The sequence below is a fragment of the Corvus moneduloides genome, chromosome 5, assembly GCF_009650955.1.
Source record: "Corvus moneduloides isolate bCorMon1 chromosome 5, bCorMon1.pri, whole genome shotgun sequence".
In the NCBI taxonomy this organism is placed as follows: domain Eukaryota; kingdom Metazoa; phylum Chordata; class Aves; order Passeriformes; family Corvidae; genus Corvus; species Corvus moneduloides.
The window spans coordinates 40,723,411-40,737,804 of NC_045480.1; positions in this window are offsets into that span (position 1 = coordinate 40,723,411).

Consider the following 14,394-nt stretch of genomic DNA (forward strand, 5'->3'; position numbering starts at 1 on the left):
TCGTTCCCTTCTTCCCCTTCTTCACTCGTTCGTTGTTCTTTTTTTCTCGTTCCCTTCTTCCCCTTCTTCACTCGTTCGTTGTTCTTTTTTTCTCGTTCCCTTCTTCCCCTTCTTCACTCGTTCGTTGTTCTTTTTTTCTCGTTCCCTTCTTCCCCTTCTTCACTCGTTCGTTGTTCTTTTTTTCTCGTTCCCTTCTTCCCCTTCTTCACTCGTTCGTTGTTCTTTTTTTCTCGTTCCCTTCTTCCCCTTCTTCACTCGTTCGTTGTTCTTTTTTTCTCGTTCCCTTCTTCCCCTTCTTCACTCGTTCGTTGTTCTTTTTTTCTCGTTCCCTTCTTCCCCTTCTTCACTCGTTCGTTGTTCTTTTTTCTCGTTCCCTTCTTCCCCTTCTTCACTCGTTCGTTGTTCTTTTTTCTCGTTCCCTTCTTCCCCTTCTTCACTCGTTCGTTGTTCTTTTTTTCTCGTTCCCTTCTTCCCCTTCTTCACTCGTTCGTTGTTCTTTTTTTCTCGTTCCCTTCTTCCCCTTCTTCACTCGTTCGTTGTTCTTTTTTTCTCGTTCCCTTCTTCCCCTTCTTCACTCGTTCGTTGTTCTTTTTTTCTCGTTCCCTTCTTCCCCTTCTTCACTCGTTCGTTGTTCTTTTTTTCTCGTTCCCTTCTTCCCCTTCTTCACTCGTTCGTTGTTCTTTTTTTCTCGTTCCCTTCTTCCCCTTCTTCACTCGTTCGTTGTTCTTTTTTTCTCGTTCCCTTCTTCCCCTTCTTCACTCGTTCGTTGTTCTTTTTTTCTCGTTCCCTTCTTCCCCTTCTTCACTCGTTCGTTGTTCTTTTTTTCTCGTTCCCTTCTTCCCCTTCTTCACTCGTTCGTTGTTCTTTTTTTCTCGTTCCCTTCTTCCCCTTCTTCACTCGTTCGTTGTTCTTTTTTTCTCGTTCCCTTCTTCCCCTTCTTCACTCGTTCGTTGTTCTTTTTTTCTCGTTCCCTTCTTCCCCTTCTTCACTCGTTCGTTGTTCTTTTTTTCTCGTTCCCTTCTTCCCCTTCTTCACTCGTTCGTTGTTCTTTTTTTCTCGTTCCCTTCTTCCCCTTCTTCACTCGTTCGTTGTTCTTTTTTCTCGTTCCCTTCTTCCCCTTCTTCACTCGTTCGTTGTTCTTTTTTTCTCGTTCCCTTCTTCCCCTTCTTCACTCGTTCGTTGTTCTTTTTTTCTCGTTCCCTTCTTCCCCTTCTTCACTCGTTCGTTGTTCTTTTTTTCTCGTTCCCTTCTTCCCCTTCTTCACTCGTTCGTTGTTCTTTTTTTCTCGTTCCCTTCTTCCCCTTCTTCACTCGTTCGTTGTTCTTTTTTTCTCGTTCCCTTCTTCCCCTTCTTCACTCGTTCGTTGTTCTTTTTTTCTCGTTCCCTTCTTCCCCTTCTTCACTCGTTCGTTGTTCTTTTTTTCTCGTTCCCTTCTTCCCCTTCTTCACTCGTTCGTTGTTCTTTTTTTCTCGTTCCCTTCTTCCCCTTCTTCACTCGTTCGTTGTTCTTTTTTTCTCGTTCCCTTCTTCCCCTTCTTCACTCGTTCGTTGTTCTTTTTTTCTCGTTCCCTTCTTCCCCTTCTTCACTCGTTCGTTGTTCTTTTTTTCTCGTTCCCTTCTTCCCCTTCTTCACTCGTTCGTTGTTCTTTTTTTCTCGTTCCCTTCTTCCCCTTCTTCACTCGTTCGTTGTTCTTTTTTTCTCGTTCCCTTCTTCCCCTTCTTCACTCGTTCGTTGTTCTTTTTTTCTCGTTCCCTTCTTCCCCTTCTTCACTCGTTCGTTGTTCTTTTTTTCTCGTTCCCTTCTTCCCCTTCTTCACTCGTTCGTTGTTCTTTTTTCTCGTTCCCTTCTTCCCCTTCTTCACTCGTTCGTTGTTCTTTTTTTCTCGTTCCCTTCTTCCCCTTCTTCACTCGTTCGTTGTTCTTTTTTTCTCGTTCCCTTCTTCCCCTTCTTCACTCGTTCGTTGTTCTTTTTTTCTCGTTCCCTTCTTCCCCTTCTTCACTCGTTCGTTGTTCTTTTTTTCTCGTTCCCTTCTTCCCCTTCTTCACTCGTTCGTTGTTCTTTTTTTCTCGTTCCCTTCTTCCCCTTCTTCACTCGTTCGTTGTTCTTTTTTTCTCGTTCCCTTCTTCCCCTTCTTCACTCGTTCGTTGTTCTTTTTTTCTCGTTCCCTTCTTCCCCTTCTTCACTCGTTCGTTGTTCTTTTTTTCTCGTTCCCTTCTTCCCCTTCTTCACTCTTTCGTTGTTCTTTTTTTCTCGTTCCCTTCTTCCCCTTCTTCACTCGTTCGTTGTTCTTTTTTTCTCGTTCCCTTCTTCCCCTTCTTCACTCGTTCGTTGTTCTTTTTTTCTCGTTCCCTTCTTCCCCTTCTTCACTCGTTCGTTGTTCTTTTTTTCTCGTTCCCTTCTTCCCCTTCTTCACTCGTTCGTTGTTCTTTTTTTCTCGTTCCCTTCTTCCCCTTCTTCACTCGTTCGTTGTTCTTTTTTTCTCGTTCCCTTCTTCCCCTTCTTCACTCGTTCGTTGTTCTTTTTTTCTCGTTCCCTTCTTCCCCTTCTTCACTCGTTCGTTGTTCTTTTTTTCTCGTTCCCTTCTTCCCCTTCTTCACTCGTTCGTTGTTCTTTTTTTCTCGTTCCCTTCTTCCCCTTCTTCACTCTTTCGTTGTTCTTTTTTTCTCGTTCCCTTCTTCCCCTTCTTCACTCGTTCGTTGTTCTTTTTTTCTCGTTCCCTTCTTCCCCTTCTTCACTCGTTCGTTGTTCTTTTTTTCTCGTTCCCTTCTTCCCCTTCTTCACTCGTTCGTTGTTCTTTTTTTCTCGTTCCCTTCTTCCCCTTCTTCACTCGTTCGTTGTTCTTTTTTTCTCGTTCCCTTCTTCCCCTTCTTCACTCGTTCGTTGTTCTTTTTTCTCGTTCCCTTCTTCCCCTTCTTCACTCGTTCGTTGTTCTTTTTTTCTCGTTCCCTTCTTCCCCTTCTTCACTCGTTCGTTGTTCTTTTTTTCTCGTTCCCTTCTTCCCCTTCTTCACTCGTTCGTTGTTCTTTTTTTCTCGTTCCCTTCTTCCCCTTCTTCACTCGTTCGTTGTTCTTTTTTTCTCGTTCCCTTCTTCCCCTTCTTCACTCGTTCGTTGTTCTTTTTTTCTCGTTCCCTTCTTCCCCTTCTTCACTCGTTCGTTGTTCTTTTTTTCTCGTTCCCTTCTTCCCCTTCTTCACTCGTTCGTTGTTCTTTTTTTCTCGTTCCCTTCTTCCCCTTCTTCACTCGTTCGTTGTTCTTTTTTCTCGTTCCCTTCTTCCCCTTCTTCACTCGTTCGTTGTTCTTTTTTTCTCGTTCCCTTCTTCCCCTTCTTCACTCGTTCGTTGTTCTTTTTTTCTCGTTCCCTTCTTCCCCTTCTTCACTCGTTCGTTGTTCTTTTTTTCTCGTTCCCTTCTTCCCCTTCTTCACTCGTTCGTTGTTCTTTTTTTCTCGTTCCCTTCTTCCCCTTCTTCACTCGTTCGTTGTTCTTTTTTTCTCGTTCCCTTCTTCCCCTTCTTCACTCGTTCGTTGTTCTTTTTTTCTCGTTCCCTTCTTCCCCTTCTTCACTCGTTCGTTGTTCTTTTTTTCTCGTTCCCTTCTTCCCCTTCTTCACTCGTTCGTTGTTCTTTTTTTCTCGTTCCCTTCTTCCCCTTCTTCACTCGTTCGTTGTTCTTTTTTTCTCGTTCCCTTCTTCCCCTTCTTCACTCGTTCGTTGTTCTTTTTTTCTCGTTCCCTTCTTCCCCTTCTTCACTCGTTCGTTGTTCTTTTTTTCTCGTTCCCTTCTTCCCCTTCTTCACTCGTTCGTTGTTCTTTTTTTCTCGTTCCCTTCTTCCCCTTCTTCACTCGTTCGTTGTTCTTTTTTTCTCGTTCCCTTCTTCCCCTTCTTCACTCGTTCGTTGTTCTTTTTTTCTCGTTCCCTTCTTCCCCTTCTTCACTCGTTCGTTGTTCTTTTTTTCTCGTTCCCTTCTTCCCCTTCTTCACTCGTTCGTTGTTCTTTTTTTCTCGTTCCCTTCTTCCCCTTCTTCACTCGTTCGTTGTTCTTTTTTCTCGTTCCCTTCTTCCCCTTCTTCACTCGTTCGTTGTTCTTTTTTTCTCGTTCCCTTCTTCCCCTTCTTCACTCGTTCGTTGTTCTTTTTTTCTCGTTCCCTTCTTCCCCTTCTTCACTCGTTCGTTGTTCTTTTTTTCTCGTTCCCTTCTTCCCCTTCTTCACTCGTTCGTTGTTCTTTTTTTCTCGTTCCCTTCTTCCCCTTCTTCACTCGTTCGTTGTTCTTTTTTTCTCGTTCCCTTCTTCCCCTTCTTCACTCGTTCGTTGTTCTTTTTTTCTCGTTCCCTTCTTCCCCTTCTTCACTCGTTCGTTGTTCTTTTTTTCTCGTTCCCTTCTTCCCCTTCTTCACTCGTTCGTTGTTCTTTTTTTCTCGTTCCCTTCTTCCCCTTCTTCACTCGTTCGTTGTTCTTTTTTTCTCGTTCCCTTCTTCCCCTTCTTCACTCGTTCGTTGTTCTTTTTTTCTCGTTCCCTTCTTCCCCTTCTTCACTCGTTCGTTGTTCTTTTTTTCTCGTTCCCTTCTTCCCCTTCTTCACTCGTTCGTTGTTCTTTTTTTCTCGTTCCCTTCTTCCCCTTCTTCACTCGTTCGTTGTTCTTTTTTTCTCGTTCCCTTCTTCCCCTTCTTCACTCGTTCGTTGTTCTTTTTTTCTCGTTCCCTTCTTCCCCTTCTTCACTCGTTCGTTGTTCTTTTTTTCTCGTTCCCTTCTTCCCCTTCTTCACTCGTTCGTTGTTCTTTTTTTCTCGTTCCCTTCTTCCCCTTCTTCACTCGTTCGTTGTTCTTTTTTTCTCGTTCCCTTCTTCCCCTTCTTCACTCGTTCGTTGTTCTTTTTTTCTCGTTCCCTTCTTCCCCTTCTTCACTCGTTCGTTGTTCTTTTTTCTCGTTCCCTTCTTCCCCTTCTTCACTCGTTCGTTGTTCTTTTTTTCTCGTTCCCTTCTTCCCCTTCTTCACTCGTTCGTTGTTCTTTTTTTCTCGTTCCCTTCTTCCCCTTCTTCACTCGTTCGTTGTTCTTTTTTTCTCGTTCCCTTCTTCCCCTTCTTCACTCGTTCGTTGTTCTTTTTTTCTCGTTCCCTTCTTCCCCTTCTTCACTCGTTCGTTGTTCTTTTTTTCTCGTTCCCTTCTTCCCCTGCTTCACTCGTTCGTTGTTCTTTTTTTCTCGTTCCCTTCTTCCCCTTCTTCACTCGTTCGTTGTTCTTTTTTTCTCGTTCCCTTCTTCCCCTTCTTCACTCGTTCGTTGTTCTTTTTTTCTCGTTCCCTTCTTCCCCTTCTTCACTCGTTCGTTGTTCTTTTTTTCTCGTTCCCTTCTTCCCCTTCTTCACTCGTTCGTTGTTCTTTTTTTCTCGTTCCCTTCTTCCCCTTCTTCACTCGTTCGTTGTTCTTTTTTTCTCGTTCCCTTCTTCCCCTTCTTCACTCGTTCGTTGTTCTTTTTTTCTCGTTCCCTTCTTCCCCTTCTTCACTCGTTCGTTGTTCTTTTTTTCTCGTTCCCTTCTTCCCCTTCTTCACTCGTTCGTTGTTCTTTTTTTCTCGTTCCCTTCTTCCCCTTCTTCACTCGTTCGTTGTTCTTTTTTTCTCGTTCCCTTCTTCCCCTTCTTCACTCGTTCGTTGTTCTTTTTTTCTCGTTCCCTTCTTCCCCTTCTTCACTCGTTCGTTGTTCTTTTTTTCTCGTTCCCTTCTTCCCCTTCTTCACTCGTTCGTTGTTCTTTTTTTCTCGTTCCCTTCTTCCCCTTCTTCACTCGTTCGTTGTTCTTTTTTTCTCGTTCCCTTCTTCCCCTTCTTCACTCGTTCGTTGTTCTTTTTTTCTCGTTCCCTTCTTCCCCTTCTTCACTCGTTCGTTGTTCTTTTTTTCTCGTTCCCTTCTTCCCCTTCTTCACTCGTTCGTTGTTCTTTTTTTCTCGTTCCCTTCTTCCCCTTCTTCACTCGTTCGTTGTTCTTTTTTTCTCGTTCCCTTCTTCCCCTTCTTCACTCGTTCGTTGTTCTTTTTTTCTCGTTCCCTTCTTCCCCTTCTTCACTCGTTCGTTGTTCTTTTTTCTCGTTCCCTTCTTCCCCTTCTTCACTCGTTCGTTGTTCTTTTTTTCTCGTTCCCTTCTTCCCCTTCTTCACTCGTTCGTTGTTCTTTTTTTCTCGTTCCCTTCTTCCCCTTCTTCACTCGTTCGTTGTTCTTTTTTTCTCGTTCCCTTCTTCCCCTTCTTCACTCGTTCGTTGTTCTTTTTTTCTCGTTCCCTTCTTCCCCTTCTTCACTCGTTCGTTGTTCTTTTTTTCTCGTTCCCTTCTTCCCCTTCTTCACTCGTTCGTTGTTCTTTTTTTCTCGTTCCCTTCTTCCCCTTCTTCACTCGTTCGTTGTTCTTTTTTTCTCGTTCCCTTCTTCCCCTTCTTCACTCGTTCGTTGTTCTTTTTTTCTCGTTCCCTTCTTCCCCTTCTTCACTCGTTCGTTGTTCTTTTTTTCTCGTTCCCTTCTTCCCCTTCTTCACTCGTTCGTTGTTCTTTTTTTCTCGTTCCCTTCTTCCCCTTCTTCACTCGTTCGTTGTTCTTTTTTTCTCGTTCCCTTCTTCCCCTTCTTCACTCGTTCGTTGTTCTTTTTTTCTCGTTCCCTTCTTCCCCTTCTTCACTCGTTCGTTGTTCTTTTTTTCTCGTTCCCTTCTTCCCCTTCTTCACTCGTTCGTTGTTCTTTTTTTCTCGTTCCCTTCTTCCCCTTCTTCACTCGTTCGTTGTTCTTTTTTTCTCGTTCCCTTCTTCCCCTTCTTCACTCGTTCGTTGTTCTTTTTTTCTCGTTCCCTTCTTCCCCTTCTTCACTCGTTCGTTGTTCTTTTTTTCTCGTTCCCTTCTTCCCCTTCTTCACTCGTTCGTTGTTCTTTTTTTCTCGTTCCCTTCTTCCCCTTCTTCACTCGTTCGTTGTTCTTTTTTTCTCGTTCCCTTCTTCCCCTTCTTCACTCGTTCGTTGTTCTTTTTTTCTCGTTCCCTTCTTCCCCTTCTTCACTCGTTCGTTGTTCTTTTTTTCTCGTTCCCTTCTTCCCCTTCTTCACTCGTTCGTTGTTCTTTTTTTCTCGTTCCCTTCTTCCCCTTCTTCACTCGTTCGTTGTTCTTTTTTTCTCGTTCCCTTCTTCCCCTTCTTCAGTCGTTCGTTGTTCTTTTTTTCTCGTTCCCTTCTTCCCCTTCTTCACTCGTTCGTTGTTCTTTTTTTCTCGTTCCCTTCTTCCCCTTCTTCACTCGTTCGTTGTTCTTTTTTTCTCGTTCCCTTCTTCCCCTTCTTCACTCGTTCGTTGTTCTTTTTTTCTCGTTCCCTTCTTCCCCTGCTTCACTCGTTCGTTGTTCTTTTTTTCTCGTTCCCTTCTTCCCCTTCTTCACTCGTTCGTTGTTCTTTTTTTCTCGTTCCCTTCTTCCCCTTCTTCACTCGTTCGTTGTTCTTTTTTTCTCGTTCCCTTCTTCCCCTTCTTCACTCGTTCGTTGTTCTTTTTTTCTCGTTCCCTTCTTCCCCTTCTTCACTCGTTCGTTGTTCTTTTTTTCTCGTTCCCTTCTTCCCCTTCTTCACTCGTTCGTTGTTCTTTTTTTCTCGTTCCCTTCTTCCCCTTCTTCACTCGTTCGTTGTTCTTTTTTTCTCGTTCCCTTCTTCCCCTTCTTCACTCTTTCGTTGTTCTTTTTTTCTCGTTCCCTTCTTCCCCTTCTTCACTCGTTCGTTGTTCTTTTTTTCTCGTTCCCTTCTTCCCCTTCTTCACTCGTTCGTTGTTCTTTTTTTCTCGTTCCCTTCTTCCCCTTCTTCACTCGTTCGTTGTTCTTTTTTTCTCGTTCCCTTCTTCCCCTTCTTCACTCTTTCGTTGTTCTTTTTTTCTCGTTCCCTTCTTCCCCTTCTTCACTCGTTCGTTGTTCTTTTTTTCTCGTTCCCTTCTTCCCCTTCTTCACTCGTTCGTTGTTCTTTTTTCTCGTTCCCTTCTTCCCCTTCTTCACTCGTTCGTTGTTCTTTTTTTCTCGTTCCCTTCTTCCCCTTCTTCACTCGTTCGTTGTTCTTTTTTTCTCGTTCCCTTCTTCCCCTTCTTCACTCGTTCGTTGTTCTTTTTTTCTCGTTCCCTTCTTCCCCTTCTTCACTCGTTCGTTGTTCTTTTTTTCTCGTTCCCTTCTTCCCCTTCTTCACTCGTTCGTTGTTCTTTTTTTCTCGTTCCCTTCTTCCCCTTCTTCACTCGTTCGTTGTTCTTTTTTTCTCGTTCCCTTCTTCCCCTTCTTCACTCGTTCGTTGTTCTTTTTTTCTCGTTCCCTTCTTCCCCTTCTTCACTCGTTCGTTGTTCTTTTTTTCTCGTTCCCTTCTTCCCCTGCTTCACTCGTTCGTTGTTCTTTTTTTCTCGTTCCCTTCTTCCCCTTCTTCACTCGTTCGTTGTTCTTTTTTTCTCGTTCCCTTCTTCCCCTTCTTCACTCGTTCGTTGTTCTTTTTTTCTCGTTCCCTTCTTCCCCTTCTTCACTCGTTCGTTGTTCTTTTTTTCTCGTTCCCTTCTTCCCCTTCTTCACTCGTTCGTTGTTCTTTTTTTCTCGTTCCCTTCTTCCCCTTCTTCACTCGTTCGTTGTTCTTTTTTTCTCGTTCCCTTCTTCCCCTTCTTCACTCGTTCGTTGTTCTTTTTTTCTCGTTCCCTTCTTCCCCTTCTTCACTCGTTCGTTGTTCTTTTTTTCTCGTTCCCTTCTTCCCCTTCTTCACTCGTTCGTTGCTCTTTTTTTCTCGTTCCCTTCTTCCCCTTCTTCACTCGTTCGTTGTTCTTTTTTTCTCGTTCCCTTCTTCCCCTTCTTCACTCGTTCGTTGTTCTTTTTTTCTCGTTCCCTTCTTCCCCTTCTTCACTCGTTCGTTGTTCTTTTTTTCTCGTTCCCTTCTTCCCCTTCTTCACTCGTTCGTTGTTCTTTTTTTCTCGTTCCCTTCTTCCCCTTCTTCACTCGTTCGTTGTTCTTTTTTTCTCGTTCCCTTCTTCCCCTTCTTCACTCGTTCGTTGTTCTTTTTTTCTCGTTCCCTTCTTCCCCTTCTTCACTCGTTCGTTGTTCTTTTTTTCTCGTTCCCTTCTTCCCCTTCTTCACTCGTTCGTTGTTCTTTTTTTCTCGTTCCCTTCTTCCCCTTCTTCACTCGTTCGTTGTTCTTTTTTTCTCGTTCCCTTCTTCCCCTTCTTCACTCGTTCGTTGTTCTTTTTTTCTCGTTCCCTTCTTCCCCTTCTTCACTCGTTCGTTGTTCTTTTTTTCTCGTTCCCTTCTTCCCCTTCTTCACTCGTTCGTTGTTCTTTTTTTCTCGTTCCCTTCTTCCCCTTCTTCACTCGTTCGTTGTTCTTTTTTTCTCGTTCCCTTCTTCCCCTTCTTCACTCGTTCGTTGTTCTTTTTTTCTCGTTCCCTTCTTCCCCTTCTTCACTCGTTCGTTGTTCTTTTTTTCTCGTTCCCTTCTTCCCCTTCTTCACTCGTTCGTTGTTCTTTTTTTCTCGTTCCCTTCTTCCCCTTCTTCACTCGTTCGTTGTTCTTTTTTTCTCGTTCCCTTCTTCCCCTTCTTCACTCTTTCGTTGTTCTTTTTTTCTCGTTCCCTTCTTCCCCTTCTTCACTCGTTCGTTGTTCTTTTTTTCTCGTTCCCTTCTTCCCCTTCTTCACTCGTTCGTTGTTCTTTTTTTCTCGTTCCCTTCTTCCCCTTCTTCACTCGTTCGTTGCTCTTTTTTTCTCGTTCCCTTCTTCCCCTTCTTCACTCGTTCGTTGTTCTTTTTTTCTCGTTCCCTTCTTCCCCTTCTTCACTCGTTCGTTGTTCTTTTTTTCTCGTTCCCTTCTTCCCCTTCTTCACTCGTTCGTTGTTCTTTTTTTCTCGTTCCCTTCTTCCCCTTCTTCACTCGTTCGTTGTTCTTTTTTTCTCGTTCCCTTCTTCCCCTTCTTCACTCGTTCGTTGTTCTTTTTTTCTCGTTCCCTTCTTCCCCTTCTTCACTCGTTCGTTGTTCTTTTTTTCTCGTTCCCTTCTTCCCCTTCTTCACTCGTTCGTTGTTCTTTTTTTCTCGTTCCCTTCTTCCCCTGCTTCACTCGTTCGTTGTTCTTTTTTTCTCGTTCCCTTCTTCCCCTTCTTCACTCGTTCGTTGTTCTTTTTTTCTCGTTCCCTTCTTCCCCTTCTTCACTCGTTCGTTGTTCTTTTTTTCTCGTTCCCTTCTTCCCCTTCTTCACTCGTTCGTTGTTCTTTTTTTCTCGTTCCCTTCTTCCCCTTCTTCACTCGTTCGTTGTTCTTTTTTTCTCGTTCCCTTCTTCCCCTGCTTCACTCGTTCGTTGTTCTTTTTTTCTCGTTCCCTTCTTCCCCTTCTTCACTCGTTCGTTGTTCTTTTTTTCTCGTTCCCTTCTTCCCCTTCTTCACTCGTTCGTTGTTCTTTTTTTCTCGTTCCCTTCTTCCCCTTCTTCACTCGTTCGTTGTTCTTTTTTTCTCGTTCCCTTCTTCCCCTTCTTCACTCGTTCGTTGTTCTTTTTTTCTCGTTCCCTTCTTCCCCTTCTTCACTCGTTCGTTGTTCTTTTTTTCTCGTTCCCTTCTTCCCCTTCTTCACTCGTTCGTTGTTCTTTTTTTCTCGTTCCCTTCTTCCCCTTCTTCACTCTTTCGTTGTTCTTTTTTTCTCGTTCCCTTCTTCCCCTTCTTCACTCGTTCGTTGTTCTTTTTTTCTCGTTCCCTTCTTCCCCTTCTTCACTCGTTCGTTGTTCTTTTTTTCTCGTTCCCTTCTTCCCCTTCTTCACTCGTTCGTTGTTCTTTTTTTCTCGTTCCCTTCTTCCCCTGCTTCACTCTTTCGTTGTTCTTTTTTTCTCGTTCCCTTCTTCCCCTTCTTCACTCGTTCGTTGTTCTTTTTTTCTCGTTCCCTTCTTCCCCTTCTTCACTCGTTCGTTGTTCTTTTTTTCTCGTTCCCTTCTTCCCCTGCTTCACTCGTTCGTTGTTCTTTTTTTCTCGTTCCCTTCTTCCCCTTCTTCACTCGTTCGTTGTTCTTTTTTTCTCGTTCCCTTCTTCCCCTTCTTCACTCGTTCGTTGTTCTTTTTTTCTCGTTCCCTTCTTCCCCTTCTTCACTCGTTCGTTGTTCTTTTTTTCTCGTTCCCTTCTTCCCCTTCTTCACTCGTTCGTTGTTCTTTTTTTCTCGTTCCCTTCTTCCCCTTCTTCACTCGTTCGTTGTTCTTTTTTTCTCGTTCCCTTCTTCCCCTTCTTCACTCGTTCGTTGTTCTTTTTTTCTCGTTCCCTTCTTCCCCTTCTTCACTCGTTCGTTGTTCTTTTTTTCTCGTTCCCTTCTTCCCCTTCTTCACTCGTTCGTTGTTCTTTTTTTCTCGTTCCCTTCTTCCCCTTCTTCACTCGTTCGTTGTTCTTTTTTTCTCGTTCCCTTCTTCCCCTGCTTCACTCGTTCGTTGTTCTTTTTTTCTCGTTCCCTTCTTCCCCTTCTTCACTCGTTCGTTGTTCTTTTTTTCTCGTTCCCTTCTTCCCCTTCTTCACTCGTTCGTTGTTCTTTTTTTCTCGTTCCCTTCTTCCCCTTCTTCACTCGTTCGTTGTTCTTTTTTTCTCGTTCCCTTCTTCCCCTTCTTCACTCGTTCGTTGTTCTTTTTTTCTCGTTCCCTTCTTCCCCTTCTTCACTCGTTCGTTGTTCTTTTTTTCTCGTTCCCTTCTTCCCCTTCTTCACTCGTTCGTTGTTCTTTTTTTCTCGTTCCCTTCTTCCCCTTCTTCACTCGTTCGTTGTTCTTTTTTTCTCGTTCCCTTCTTCCCCTTCTTCACTCGTTCGTTGTTCTTTTTTTCTCGTTCCCTTCTTCCCCTTCTTCACTCGTTCGTTGTTCTTTTTTTCTCGTTCCCTTCTTCCCCTTCTTCACTCGTTCGTTGTTCTTTTTTTCTCGTTCCCTTCTTCCCCTTCTTCACTCGTTCGTTGTTCTTTTTTTCTCGTTCCCTTCTTCCCCTGCTTCACTCGTTCGTTGTTCTTTTTTTCTCGTTCCCTTCTTCCCCTTCTTCACTCGTTCGTTGTTCTTTTTTTCTCGTTCCCTTCTTCCCCTTCTTCACTCGTTCGTTGTTCTTTTTTTCTCGTTCCCTTCTTCCCCTTCTTCACTCGTTCGTTGTTCTTTTTTTCTCGTTCCCTTCTTCCCCTTCTTCACTCGTTCGTTGTTCTTTTTTTCTCGTTCCCTTCTTCCCCTTCTTCACTCGTTCGTTGTTCTTTTTTTCTCGTTCCCTTCTTCCCCTTCTTCACTCGTTCGTTGTTCTTTTTTTCTCGTTCCCTTCTTCCCCTTCTTCACTCGTTCGTTGTTCTTTTTTTCTCGTTCCCTTCTTCCCCTTCTTCACTCGTTCGTTGTTCTTTTTTTCTCGTTCCCTTCTTCCCCTTCTTCACTCGTTCGTTGTTCTTTTTTTCTCGTTCCCTTCTTCCCCTTCTTCACTCGTTCGTTGCTCTTTTTTTCTCGTTCCCTTCTTCCCCTTCTTCACTCGTTCGTTGTTCTTTTTTTCTCGTTCCCTTCTTCCCCTTCTTCACTCGTTCGTTGTTCTTTTTTTCTCGTTCCCTTCTTCCCCTTCTTCACTCGTTCGTTGTTCTTTTTTTCTCGTTCCCTTCTTCCCCTTCTTCACTCGTTCGTTGTTCTTTTTTTCTCGTTCCCTTCTTCCCCTTCTTCACTCTTTCGTTGTTCTTTTTTTCTCGTTCCCTTCTTCCCCTTCTTCACTCGTTCGTTGTTCTTTTTTTCTCGTTCCCTTCTTCCCCTTCTTCACTCGTTCGTTGTTCTTTTTTTCTCGTTCCCTTCTTCCCCTGCTTCACTCGTTCGTTGTTCTTTTTTTCTCGTTCCCTTCTTCCCCTTCTTCACTCGTTCGTTGTTCTTTTTTTCTCGTTCCCTTCTTCCCCTTCTTCACTCGTTCGTTGTTCTTTTTTTCTCGTTCCCTTCTTCCCCTTCTTCACTCGTTCGTTGTTCTTTTTTCTCGTTCCCTTCTTCCCCTTCTTCACTCGTTCGTTGTTCTTTTTTTCTCGTTCCCTTCTTCCCCTTCTTCACTCGTTCGTTGTTCTTTTTTTCTCGTTCCCTTCTTCCCCTTCTTCACTCGTTCGTTGTTCTTTTTTTCTCGTTCCCTTCTTCCCCTTCTTCACTCGTTCGTTGTTCTTTTTTTCTCGTTCCCTTCTTCCCCTTCTTCACTCGTTCGTTGTTCTTTTTTTCTCGTTCCCTTCTTCCCCTTCTTCACTCGTTCGTTGTTCTTTTTTTCTCGTTCCCTTCTTCCCCTTCTTCACTCGTTCGTTGTTCTTTTTTTCTCGTTCCCTTCTTCCCCTTCTTCACTCGTTCGTTGTTCTTTTTTTCTCGTTCCCTTCTTCCCCTTCTTCACTCGTTCGTTGTTCTTTTTTTCTCGTTCCCTTCTTCCCCTTCTTCACTCGTTCGTTGTTCTTTTTTTCTCGTTCCCTTCTTCCCCTTCTTCACTCGTTCGTTGTTCTTTTTTTCTCGTTCCCTTCTTCCCCTTCTTCACTCGTTCGTTGTTCTTTTTTTCTCGTTCCCTTCTTCCCCTTCTTCACTCGTTCGTTGTTCTTTTTTTCTCGTTCCCTTCTTCCCCTTCTTCACTCGTTCGTTGTTCTTTTTTTCTCGTTCCCTTCTTCCCCTTCTTCACTCGTTCGTTGTTCTTTTTTTCTCGTTCCCTTCTTCCCCTTCTTCACTCGTTCGTTGTTCTTTTTTTCTCGTTCCCTTCTTCCCCTTCTTCACTCGTTCGTTGTTCTTTTTTTCTCGTTCCCTTCTTCCCCTTCTTCACTCGTTCGTTGTTCTTTTTTTCTCGTTCCCTTCTTCCCCTCCTTCACTCGTTCGTTGTTCTTTTTTTCTCGTTCCCTTCTTCCCCTTCTTCACTCGTTCGTTGTTCTTTTTTTCTCGTTCCCTTCTTCCCCTTCTTCACTCGTTCGTTGTTCTTTTTTTCTCGTTCCCTTCTTCCCCTTCTTCACTCGTTCGTTGTTCTTTTTTTCTCGTTCCCTTCTTCCCCTTCTTCACTCGTTCGTTGTTCTTTTTTTCTCGTTCCCTTCTTCCCCTTCTTCACTCGTTCGTTGTTCTTTTTTTCTCGTTCCCTTCTTCCCCTTCTTCACTCGTTCGTTGTTCTTTTTTTCTCGTTCCCTTCTTCCCCTTCTTCACTCGTTCGTTGTTCTTTTTTTCTCGTTCCCTTCTTCCCCTTCTTCACTCGTTCGTTGTTCTTTTTTTCTCGTTCCCTTCTTCCCCTTCTTCACTCGTTCGTTGTTCTTTTTTTCTCGTTCCCTTCTTCCCCTGCTTCACTCGTTCGTTGTTCTTTTTTTCTCGTTCCCTTCTTCCCCTTCTTCACTCGTTCGTTGTTCTTTTTTTCTCGTTCCCTTCTTCCCCTTCTTCACTCGTTCGTTGTTCTTTTTTTCTCGTTCCCTTCTTCCCCTTCTTCACTCGTTCGTTGTTCTTTTTTTCTCGTTCC